Here is a 13,664-nt window from a genome sequence, read left to right as displayed (position 1 = left end):
GCGCTGGTCTCCTCCTGCAGCAGCTGCTGAGCATCAAAGCAGTCGTCACATCCACAGCATTGCCCTGAATCAAAGTGAAGTTTGTTTTGGAGACAAAACTGCACCATAAAACTTAAAAATGGATGCGGTGGTGCTGAATGCAGGGATAAACATGGATTATCTGTGGTTCGGCTAATGTGAGAAGTGGGAGTGATGATGCATTGGAGTGATAACCCACAGAAATGGGTGTTTTGGAGGGTTGTTTTCTTCTTTTTTTTTGACTGGAAGGTATTTGGAAAAGAGATAGAAGAGAGAACGAGGGGAAGGATGAGGGGAGCAGGAAGGGGAGCCGACACAGATAAAAAAAAAAAAAATTGTGTATCAGGTCATATATTACGCGAATTCAGCCCAGTGCTCTGCATCAAGATAAACACGCAAATTAACAACCAGATCTCCTTATGAAACTCAATCTCTTTCACATGCCAGAAAATTCAGTGCGCTCACCACTTAACAGAGATCCCATCTAAGAAGTATGCACCATGATATATCACAGATCCTCCTCTCACAGTTTGCTTTTGTTTCATTCCGCTGGAGGAGATTGATAAATCCTAAAACCTGTGGATTTATAGTCCTGATTAACATCAAGGAAGAGAACTGCCGAGCACCAGTATTTCAAGTAGCTGCGAGTATTTTCCGGATTAGAAGATCAACCCTCTGTTTTCACTTTGTTCATTAAATCAGTTACACACAAAGGATTACTGCTCCATAAGTCTATAAGTTGCTTAAAGTGTCCCGGACACAGATCCCTGCTCGAGCTTAAACTTTTGAACTCTGTTTGGTGCAGCAGGCCTGGAGACGAAGGTACCTGCCTGCAAACAAGATGGAGGACGTGCCTGGAATGAAAGCCGCAGCTGTTTCGAGGTTTGTTGTTCTTACATGAAGCCCAAGCTGAAGAAGGAGGAACAACTGACGGACTTTGGCGGAAAAAAGTTTGGGCCAGTTATTGTGCTTGCAATGAAAGATTTTGAAGTTTCTGTTCACTCATCAGCTTTTTTTCCACAAGATTTCAGTTAAGAAATTTCTGTCGGTTATTGTGTAATGAAACCAGCAGGTGTTTTTACTGCACGTTGTACACAGATCAAACATTTTTGCCTTGTGAATCACATGATTCCATTTAAGCTTCACAGTTTTTTTGTTTCTTTATGAACCCAAACAGAATTAACTGTGCCTCCTGTATGGACTAGTTAAGAAATAGAATTAAGGACATGCTGGTGAACATTATGAAATGTTAACAAAAGACTCAGGTATGCATTTGGCATTCAAATAAAAGTTCTTAAATTAACAGATTTTTTTTGTGGTGTAGAGGATGGATGATGCATATAATTACGTAACTAGTAACAATTTTAGTGATTTGAACTTGAACGTTAATGCACATCAGCATTCAAGTCTCTCTTTATGAGCTTTAGCATTATCTAAAGATGCTGTCTCTAGTGAAGAACACGTTGAGTTTCCACTAAACTCTAAGCGCTTCTCAGTTTTACTTTGATCAGAGCAGGTTTTGATAAACTAATCCAATAAACAAACACACAGTTAAATAAATATTTATATCTGAAGTCCGAGTAGAAGCAAAAATAAAGAAAGAAATCATCTAAAAATCGACGATATGGCCCAAATCACCTCCAAATAAGTATGAATGCTGTTTCACCGAAGATTTGGACTTTAAATAAAGTTTAGATTTTTACTTTTTATTCAATAAATGATTCAAATAGTTTTATGCGAAAGAGCGACTTTTTCATGAAAAACGGTTGTCACTGACACGACATCTTCCATTTCTGGATCACGACAAAGGTTTAATGTTCCACTACAATGATCATGAAAACAACAAACCCAAACAGGTCAATTATCATCTTACTTCATTCTGACCTCGTAGCTTTTGCTCTGGACTTGGCCTTTGTATTGGCACTGCTCTTTGATTGCCCAGGACATGTTGCAGGATGGACTGCAGCCAGTGAAATGCGGTGAGGTCATCCGTTTAGATAGAGTCCCAGATGGCTACAGACCTGGGTGAAAAAAAAAACACTTCAGCTCATTAATCAAAGCCGTTTTTTTTTTTTCTTCTTCTTCTTTTGGCCGAGCATTGGCAGAGATTTATACTTCAGCCATTAAATTCACCAATATTCCCGCCTCCTGATTAGTCACCCTCACCGTGACTCAGGCTGGGGCTTGGCTGGAGACGACATCACAGCCTGCCGGGCTGAAGCTTGGGCATACTGGTGGGGCCCGGTAATAGTGTTGATTACTCGTCACTCATTAGGTTGCTTTCACTGCTGCCGCTAAGCCCTCATCAGGAGGTTTTTGCTTGAGAGGCGGACCAGAGGGGCTCTGATCCAATTCACCTTTAAAGTTCAGTGGACCTGTCGGGGTTTCCACGGGTCAGTGCTTCACTCTCCCCCAGAGAGGCCCTCATTACCTCACTCTCCATTCCTACTGTACTAGACAAGCATCTGAATGTCAAGCTTTGGTTGTGTGAAGTTTGAAATGTTTGTCACAGAGGATCTATCAAAACTTCAGCTCAAAACGTTTTTAATTTGTAATTTATGTCGATGGTGAGAAACGTGCCTGAGAATTAACCATGACCTTCAGTTTCTGCATTGGCCCTGAGGTTTGGACCGTATTGTTAAACTATACAATGAATCACATTTCTCTAAAGACCTTTGTTAGAAATGTGTTTGGTTTTGATAACTTATTATAACCTGGAACCAAGTGAGAAATGTCTTAATTATTTGTCTGATCATTGTTGTTTTTGAACTTGAAATGAGCAAACGCCAAATTCCTAAGTGGCTCATTCATGGAAACAAAAAGCTTGAACTTGAAGGTATGAAAACAGTTTATGGAAGCAGATTGTTTTACCAACAAACCAACTATTTTATTAATCAACACCAAGTATCCAACATCAGGAAACCAACCAAACAAAGAAACAAGCACTGAACCAAATATTGAACAAACAAATGAAGTAATTGTATGAACAAACCAGCAAACCAATCAATATTATCTAATTTTAATCAATTGATTAATATTCATTTCCTGAATACTGACTGATGATAAACACTTCAATTCAACATTGCTTTGTTTGATTACTTTCAAGAATAAATACAGTTAATTTAATGTTAACATCTCGCCTGTATTATTCCCATGTCCTACATTCCTGCATTGCTGCTGTCATAATCGCGTCAGCCACTAGGGGCCGCCATGTTTACCCTCTGGGTTCAGTCAGTGCTTTTTGTTTCAAGTGCCCCATCTAAAGACCAATAAACACGGACAACCACCGCATGTTGAGTTTATGTTGTAACGCCTCACAGCCACCATCCATTTTCTCATACGACACATTTATTTTAGTCCGTATTCAGACGCAGGTCCCGACTTGAAGGCGGTGCTGCGTTTCGCTCATTAACTTTTTCTTTCCTCTTTGCACCTCGCTGCAGTTAACGGTCTGCGGCGTCCTCCCCAGCAAGGCACATTCATGTAAGCTGCCAGTCGGGTCAACGCTGCAATTAAGCCGCTTTAAACTTGTTCAGTGGTGCTCGGAAGGCCATAAAAATACTTCTGTTTGGGTGTCAATGGGAGGCTGTGATGGTTCCCGCTGCTTTCATGAGAGAACACATTGTGTCATGTTAATGTAAGTAGTCTGGTCAGCGGGTCAAAAGGGCAACGCAACCGCAGACAGGAGGGTTCGATCAGACCGATTTTTACCCCTCTCTGCTTGTCCGACGCCAAATTTCTCAAACAACTCAGAATTTATGGACACGTTTCCTTGTTTGTCTCGGAACAGATGGACTGAGATTTATGAGCGTGCGGTGCATGCGAGTCGGTGACCTCTCGCTCGGGAGACCCGTCAGACAGGACAGGTGTCATCAATCTTTGGTGTTCGGTGAATGGCAGATTGGCTGCCATAAAGCGGGTCTGATTGCAGTGTTACTGTTCCCAGCGGAAGAGTTTTTCAGTTCGAGGGAGGCATGGAAACAAAAACCCTGCACATGCAAACAGTGTGTGTGTGTGGGACAGCGTGGGCCCTGCGCCATGTTGGAAGTTGGTATACTGTACACGTCTGCGCCGGTACAGCACAGTGAATGATCAATAATTTATTATTTCTGTCAGTCTAAACACAACAAATGTTTCCAAAAAGTTCAACACAGATGGATAAAATGAAAGAATAATAAATTAAAAAAACCTGAAACACTATGCACAGTGAAAGTGCTCTCAAAGGACATTATAGTCATGTTCTCTTTATGTTTCAACATATTTTATTTCCTCGGTTTTATGTCTGATATATCTAAAATTGACAGCTTTTATTGCAAAAAAATATACATGAGTCTGGATAAGGCACATAAATACTCTTTCTGGTGGAAAAAAAAAAAACCTTTAAAGATTAGAATGCAGTACTTTACAGAATAATAAAAAAAAGACAAAATAAAAGGTGAAAAATAAATCCTAGTTCTAGAATTTAAAAGAGATTCATATTATTCCTTTAAAATTATTTCATTCCTTAAAGAAAATCTTGAAACGAGACAAAAATTCAGCTTCAAAAGTTCAAACTGAATTTCCATTGATGGCTTGCAGGTTGTACTTCCAAATAATACCGCTTGATTAACAAGATTAAAGAAATGAAAGTATTTCCGAGAAACAATGTGCTGATGTCATCTGGTGCCGGCTGAAGTCATGGCGTCCGCTCAAAGTCCCTCCAGCGTTTAGGCCGAGTTAGAAAGTACGTAAGTCAACTGGTCGGGGAGCAGCTGTTGATCCTGGAGTTCACAGTGAAGGTTTTGTACAAATTCAATGTGGTTATTGGTATAAAAGATTTACTTAATTTACCTTGATCCGGGGGATTCGAACCAGCAAACTCTCGCTCACCTTTGGGCCGCCGCTGTGCACTTCAACTTCTCTTGGCTCCGGTCCTGGTTTCCCTCTCCTCCGGTGATGTGCGGTCGTCGTCCTGTACGTGAGGAACGTGAACTCTGCTGAATGAGAACAGCGTTGGCACAAACGCCTGCCATTCACATTTAGCCGCGTGATTCGTTACGGCCGTCCCAAGCCGGCTCTGTGATTAATCACCTCGCCCCCGGGCGCACAAACAAATGACGGTGCCGCGTAACCGTGACAACGGAGATGACGCACACCCTCACCTGACGCCTGACGCGCCTCTGCGAAGATTTAGAAAACAGCCGGAGTAATGCACACCGACGCTGATCTGTGACTTCATAATTTTTTTCCGTTAATGTGTTTTCCGCTGCAAGTCAGAAAAAGGAGACGGAGTATGTTAACATACCACAACCCTGGACTCAGACGTCTTACGTAATAATTAAATCAGTATCTATTCATTGCTTTTTGTAGTGATGTGCTTATATTTGTGGTTTTATGTATGTTTGTCAATGAGCTATGTGACTTTCTGGTATCGTTTTCTCATCCAGGCATTAGTTTGGATCTATTTGGGGTACTTTTGGACCTCTGATGTCTTTTTCTGGTTATTTAGTATTGTTATATGGTGCACTAATACGCAATTAATCTTTGCAAATAAATACGGACACAATGTGATACGGACACTTATGCAATTTAAAGTCAATGAGTAAATAGAGGAAATCAAATAAAAGAAAAAATGCAAAATTTACAAAGTAGCATGAAACACACACTATAAACCCTGTAATTTTAATGAATCCTGGTTCTGTCCGTCTCTCTGTTCCACTGCACCTGATCCAAACCGATGGCTTGTTATCCACCTTCTGCAGAGCCTGACGATGACCAGACAATTGGAGTCAGGTGTGCTGGAGCAGACAGATGTCTGAAACATGCCGCCTCATTTTTCCCGAGGACATCGATTGGGAAACGAGACGAATCCAGCTGTGGTTCTGGTTAGATAAATGTTTGTTGATTTAAAAAAAATAAAAAAGGGCTCCACGTGAGAAGACCAAGAAAAGTTCAGGGGGAAAGACTGAAAGTTTGAATTGTGAAAATATCCATAAACACCCTGACACTGTTACACTTTAAAACTAAAAGAAATCTTCAGAAAATTATAGAATACTGTTTTATTTATTTATTTGTTTAAATTCTTATCAAACCCAATCACAGGACTCTCACACAGTAACTCAGGAATTTAATATTTTCTGGTTTTAAGGATGCAACTTGAATATTAAGTAAATCCAAAGTTAGACAAGAGGCTTTTGGTTCGTTGGTTCGAATCCCACTGCTGACAAGTTACTATTGTGAGTCTCCGAGCAAGGCACTTGACCCCCAGCAGCTCCCGGGTGTCACGCGGCTCCTAGAGCACATAGACGAGGTGAAACTGTGAATACGAGGAGATAAATGACAAGAAATTATTTCCCCAAGGTAATGAATGATGCATGCTTTCTTTCTTTCTCGTAGAAATCATATTTCTAAAAATCTGATGTATATTTGTTTCTATCGAGAAGAAAGAAACACATTCGGTATATATCATACATTTTTGTGTGTGTGTGTGTGTGTGTGTGTGTGTGTGTGTGTGTGTGTGTGTGTGTGTGTGTGTGTGTGTGTGTGTGTGTGTGTGTGTGTGTCCGGTCAGCCGCTCCATACCACCACAGGCTTAACCTCTGGATTCCACAGATTCCAGCCCGAAGTCGGGCACAAGTCTCGCCACTGGTCCGTTTAAGGTGATTGACGTTATTTGCTACCATTAGGCACTACTATGTAATTGACCTTTGACCCCTCACAAGCGACCTGTTGAAACAGCTTCAAACCAGATCGTCTAATCTCCATGGGAAAAGCCCTCAATCTAGACTTTGGGCTCTAAAAGCAATCAACACCTAAAGGTGAAAGAGGGGAGTCGGGGTCACTGCCACCGGAGTGCTCTGACCCAGGCGGGGGGGGGCGGGGGGGGTTTAGAGCGGCCATGATCATTTTGTCCAGACTCAACAAGCAGCACAAACACACTTTATTTCAAAAGAATCAAGAGCTGTACCCTCAGAATTGACCCTGTTCACCTTTAAGGGTTAAAGTACTGCAACTGTTACCAACATTTTACCGTCACTGCCTGAAAACAGATTTATTGGCGTCTCGTTAAAAAAAAAACTGGTTTGTTTGCTGTTTATTGTTGCATCACAATTTTTGTATTTCGCAGCAACCGTCAACACCAAACTCCAAAAGCATCTCTGACATGAGTTGGTAACTAAACCAAAGTAACTGTGTGCTCTATGAAATGTAACCTCAAATGGTTTTACGATTGGATTAACGAGCCATAACCCTCCACACCTTCTCTACTCAGTCAGTGTTTTCCAGTGGATTCCATGAGTTTTCAAACTAAAAACCATCTAGAAACCATTTTCTATACAGTTTTGTCCAAGTCAGAGTCACCGGGTGTTGAAGATGATGATGATAATGAACCACTAGTCCCAACCACACAGGTTTCACTGAACTAAAATCTGTGCTGTGTGTCTTTATCCTAAAATAAAAACATTAGTTGAGTTATTAATATGCTGTGTTTCATCATACTGCCGGAGGCTGGAAAGGTTTCAACTACCCACTGGGACATTTACATCAAGATATTGTGAACTGGGAAAGTGTGGGAAGGGAAATAGCAATGTAACCCGACATGGGATCAGTTTTGATGACACAGAATTATTAGAGATAAAAAACTATATTAATTATGTTCTAAAGTAAAACATGACAACTGCATACTAAACACATAGATTTAGTTATTCTGGAATAATCTATGGCCATACGTATTATTGAACATGTAAAAAAAATGACTATGGTGTATGTGTTTATGAGTTTTCAGGTAGTTTCAGGGAGCTTTTCATCTTTAAGACACAAGAAAGACTTTAATCATCTTGTAAAGTTCAATCTTTTCATGCACATAACTTAGAAAATGTACAAGAAATAAAACTTATTTAACTTTTTTTGCTTTCAAATGTCATTTGTCTCCACAACACCTCGACACGTATTTTTCTACTGCACAGCCTCAGCGTGTGACTCCGGGCCACTTCTAAAACCCGCTTTGCTCCTGGTTTCATCTGCAGATATAATCCGCTCCGACAGTTTGGAGGGATTAGCGGAGGTTTGACAACAAGACATTGTTTCAGATGATACTGATCAAAGTTCACTTTAATCCTGTTAATTAAAGCAAAGAATAACACGGCGCAAATCCACAACTTAAAAGAGAAGCTTTGATAAAAGGCCAAATAAGATATTTTAATCTGGCAACTCTGGGGTAATACTTTATTTCTCGTGGTTTAGCCTCTTTCTGCCACTGCTGCTGCAGAAATGTGCCACTGATTGGAAACCTTATCAAGGCCCGTGGAGTGAAGGACTGGCTTTATTGGATGAATGTGCGCGTGGTGGGAGGTCCGTCTGACTCGGTGTTAATGCCCATAAAATGTGACCTCTCCCATGCCATGTGCCTCCCAAATCCAGATATGAACAGTGGCTTACAGATCAAAACATGCTTTCATCACTGCGCTCAAATAGATAAAGCCTGAGAGAGAAAAGACTGAAAACAATCATTTTGCCCTCACGCTGGAAATCAGTTCACAGAGTTTGTTTGTTTTTACGAGGCTGAGGAGGAAAGACGTACATTCTGCTCTTGCGTCATTGACATACTTTCATTTTTAACCAACATTTTGTTGAAGTGGGTTTTAAAATAAGTTCTTCACACACTTACAGCCGGCAGAACCGTGCTTTGGGGCACATTTTTTCCTTCTTCTAACGAAAATGCTTATTTTTAGATAGAAAGTGTCTTTTTGGCTCCGTGTTTACAGCGTAGATATGTTTTTACAATAGATGACCTTTCTACCATGGCCCGGATTCAAACTTTTATTATAACAATTATTATCATAAATATATTGAACTGTAATTGAATTTAGTATAATGAAAAATAAAGATCATTATATGATAAGTGACAGTCAACAACCTTAAGTGCATCAGGTCCCAATCCTGAATTAACTTAAAGGTAAAACACTCTTGACTTACATTGTTTTATGTTTTATTGTGTTTTAGGGTTTCTTATTCTAAAGCACTTTGTTATTTTTATCTGTGAAAAATGCTATAGAAACAAAAATTACTTACTGATTTGGTTAGATATCATTTAAATTGCAAAGTTTGCATGTTTCCATAATGTAAAATCAATATTAATCTTTATTTCTGAATAACTAACTCCAAACTCGCTTAAAATTCTATTAAAAAAAAAATTGTTATAGAAAAACCTCTCTGTCTTGAATATTAGAAAAATTGGTGGCTGCTTTATTTCTCGTCAGCATAATTTTTGCCGTCTAAACCCTTACAGCTGGCTCCGCTAACCTTGTTACCTCGCTACATGTTGTACATTTTTCAAATTTTTATTGTAGTTTTTAACAAAAAGTGTATAATTATTGTGCGTGTGTTTATCTGTGCTCAGTTTGTGGATGACTGATGGCTGTGTTAAAGGATTATCATTTATGTCGCAATTACCAAACAAAATAGTAATGATATACAACTTCAATGGAACTCAAACCTTCACAGCACACCGTTTTTTTTAAATGTGGAAAATGTATTTCTCATCTCTGACCTGTTAGAATATCGTTCTTTATATCAACAACTCTATGTAAACATACCACAAAAAGCCTTTTTTTGGATTAAGATACTTAAACCTGCATTGGTTCCCACTCTCCCTCCACCTTCTTTATTTTCGCTGCTGCATGTGGAGATAAAACCCAGATCCTGCAGTTTATACAAAATACAATGCTCCTCTATTACACCCTTGACATGTAAAATATTTCCTCTTGAAGTTACCACACGTTTCCTCAAACTGCCTAAAAGCCATAATTGGAAACAGACAGCTGGTGTGCGTCTGAGTCACAGTAGCCTGAAATATGTTTGAATCTTTATTATTTTCTTTCAATCCGGACGACTGATGGGCATTTTTAGACTTTAATCAAACCTCTGTGGGAAACTTTGCTCTGAGTGATTGGGCAGATCTTTCACTTTTCAAATATTTGTGTGTGGATTTCTTCAAGCATGCATGGGAAAGTGGCCCTGCTGCCAGCCTGCAGTGGACGTTCCCTGTGAATAAAATGCATGGATTTATGACTCTGTGCGTGTGTGTGTGTGTGTGTGTGTGTGTGTGTGTGTGTGTGTGTGTGTGTGTGTGTGTGTGTGTGTGTGTGTGTGTGTGTGTGTGTGTGTGTGTGTGTGTGTGTGGCATAGCAGTGGGGCTTTTCCGTCTTGTCAATGGAAAACATTAGTGTCATGCCCCCACAGCCCCCCACCCCGACACCCCCCCACTCCCCCCACCCCCACTCCCCCACCCCCTCCTTGTTTAATTCAGTCCATCAACACTTCCTCCTTCAGCCTGTTAGTGTCACACCGCATTTCCTCTCCGGCCTCAACCAGACCAGCTCGCCACAATCGGCCCGGTTTTGGGTTTCCCTCAAACGGCAAAAGGGCTTCAAAGTCAATAACGGCTTTTTTGATTTTTATTGACCCTAAGACTCCCGACCGACCCCCTTCCCCTGCCCCTACAACGTCCCTTCTGCCCCAACGCCTCTCACCCCCCCCCCCCCCCCCCGCTTGTATTGAAGGAGAATAAATTACAGTAAGCAGGGGATTGAAGCGAGCGAATGAAAGTGCTGTTGTGCTGATCATTGCACCTGCAACTCATTTAGCAAGGTGTTCAGAAATGTCACGAGGCTCTTTTGAAGTCAAATTTACACATGGGAGATTTAAACGACCAACAATTTAAACAAAATTATGAAAAGAAATGGAACATTTATAAAAAAAAAAAAAAGGTGTGTTTTTTGATTTTTTTTTTTAGATTATGAAATGTGACTATTAGCATGGAGATTAAATATGTAATATTTTAGTTTCACATGATTGTGATCCTCAAGTGATCAGCAGAATGAGATAAAACAAACAAGAGAGATGATTCTCGGCACAATAACATATGATAAATAATTTCGAATAAGCTTTTTTTAAAAGTTCTGTCTTAGGTTGAAGCAAGGTTCAATTTAGTTCTGTAACTGTCCACACAGAGGTGGAATGATTTCAATCTAATAATAAAAAATAAACCTTGAGTACATTTCTTGCATCACATATTTTAAGTCCTTTTTGCAAAAATCCAGATATGTTCACTGTATCACCATATCCTTGTTTAATTGTAATTAATAGTTTCAACCTCCGTCTGTCTTCTGCGTCTCCATTTTGGTCCTCTATCGCACGGTCTCAATCCCCCGACTGTTTTTAATTTGAGAGGGATTTTCGTGTTTTGAGACCTTCAGTGACAGTCTGCCTTGACATTGTTGACACGGCTCAATATTTCTGCTAAACATTAATTTTGACTGGCACAGTTAAACAAATATTCCCCCTCTTAGCCTAGTGCCACCAAGTATTTGTTTTTCTTTGCAGAAGAAGTTTTATGTATCGCGCGCAGTGGAAAATGTCAGATGGACATCTTCTGACCAGTATCCCAGAGGCAAGACATATTTTAGTAGTTTATCTTCTTGGATTTTAATAGTTGTACATGTGAAGTTTTATGTTGTTGTGTGGGGGGGGAAAGACAGCCACTGCTCCACTTCTCATGAACCTGCATCATTGCGGCATCAAATAGAAAATGAACATTATACACACAGATTGGCCTAGTAGCAGTTCTTTTAAAACTCAAATGTTTTCCTCCTGACTTCACATTGCTGTGCTTTTTTATATATTTAGTATCACACATAATCTAAAAAAAAGAGAACTTTCTTTATAATTGCATGTTCAGATCATTTTACTAATAGATACCCAAAAACTCCAAACTAGAATGTGGTTGAGTTTACATGCAGGTTTGTCACAAAACTCTCCATTATTGATGTTTAGGTGAAAGGAAGGTGCAAATTCCTCTCATCATCGCATTTATTTTAACATTAAGAAATTTGTTGCATTTCACATTCACAAGAATGTTTTTTTTTTCTGGGCGTGTACAGAAATTGCAATCAGGTTTATTTTGATTTGGAAAAAAAAAAAAGAAAAGATGTTATTGAATGTTGCTGGAATGTGTTGATTGTTTAGTGGTGGTTTAACAGTTGAGTCGTCCTCAGCCCGACTGAAATCACCTGCTCGCTGCTCGCTGGCTGATTGACCAATCAGGAGCCAAAAGGGATAAAAGGACAACGAGAAACTGCTGGCAGGATTCTTTTTCGTTTATCTTTGCACAATCTGCAGTCACACTGCTGACGAGCAAACTAAAGGGTTCTTGTGGTCATTTCCAAAGCCGTTTTTATTTTGTTCACTCATTTAATTTCAAGTCGGGGGGGAAAATAAAAATAAGCGTTCTCAAAATACGAGCGTATTTAAGGGCGGCCGTGACGCGGTTTAGTGGTTGCGGCCTCGATTCCCCATCTCCCTCTTTCCACATGTCAAAGTGTCCCTGGGCGAGATGCTGAACCCAGGAATGACCCAGGACTTTGTGTGGCGTTTGCATGTTCTCCATGTTTCCTCTCACTGTCCACAAACATGCACACGAAGCCATCCCGTCAACCTAAATTGCCCCGAGATGTCATGGTTATTGTTTGTGATTTCCTGTCTCTCTGTGTTTGCCCCGTGATGAACTGGTGAACTCTCTATACGTCGTCGCCTGCCTTTACCCATAATCGACTGAGATCGACTCAAGAGCGCCACAACTGAGAAATGGAAGCAGTGTATGAAAATATAGAGCTGAATGAATATACAAGATGGATGGAGTTAAAGCAAAAGTTTGATTTTTCTTCAATTAATCCGTAGGCAAAATACAAATGAAGTGAAATAATGAGCTTTTTGACTTGTTAACAAAAAGAAACGGACGCAGTGGTTAAATATATTAGGATGATAATCACTGAAGTGTTTTCCTACTTCAGGGAGTTTGTTTCACTGGATCCATTAAGAGTGAAACAAGGGAACAATATGAGCTCCGATAATCCATCATAATGAAATCATCGGGGCATTAAATAGTTGACCTTTGTGCAGTTTAACCACGGAGGTCAGATGTTCAAAAAAACAACAAAAAACCCAGAGCGTGTTTCAGTGCAGAGGTGGAGAAAGAACAGACAATCTGCAGGTAATCAGCCACCCAATGACCGCCTGTGATCTTTTTGTGGAAATCGGCTCACTAATGGCTCGCCTTGTGTCCTGTGTCATTTCCTTTTGATGTGATCGGGCAGTGATGATCAGCGATCTGGCTGTGCGCAGTAAAGAGCTCTCAGCAGGCACTTTTAATTACTAGGGGGGGCCTGATTTTGGCCGCCGAGCCCGGCTCGTCTGGTTTTTATTTCCAACTGCAGACTGACTGTAAAACAACACTGCCAGCGCTGTCACCCAAAACCAAAGCTGCTCGTGTACAAAAAAGCCCGAGCCCTGATTATCATTCTGTGTCGGGCATGTGAGCGACAGTTGCTCTGTTTTCACTTACGACGCCCCCCCACCCCCCATGCCCCCCCCCCCATCCTCCTCTTCCCTCTTTCCTTTGAGTATCTTTCTGCACACATAAAAACTGATGTCAAGTGCACACGCTACATGCTCTATCTCAGACAAATCAGAGCCAGGTGCGTCCGCACGAGAGAGTTCATATTAGAGAGATATTGCAAACATCTGCGTGTTCTGCGTGTCCTCATCATTTAGATCCCTGTGTGACAGTAAAAGGCTGCGGAGAGGAGGAGAGGGGAACACCCGCTAGAAAG

This window comes from Blennius ocellaris (assembly GCF_963422515.1).
Source record: "Blennius ocellaris genome assembly, chromosome: 20".
NCBI classification, from domain to species: domain Eukaryota; kingdom Metazoa; phylum Chordata; class Actinopteri; order Blenniiformes; family Blenniidae; genus Blennius; species Blennius ocellaris.
This window is presented reverse-complemented; position numbering follows the sequence as displayed.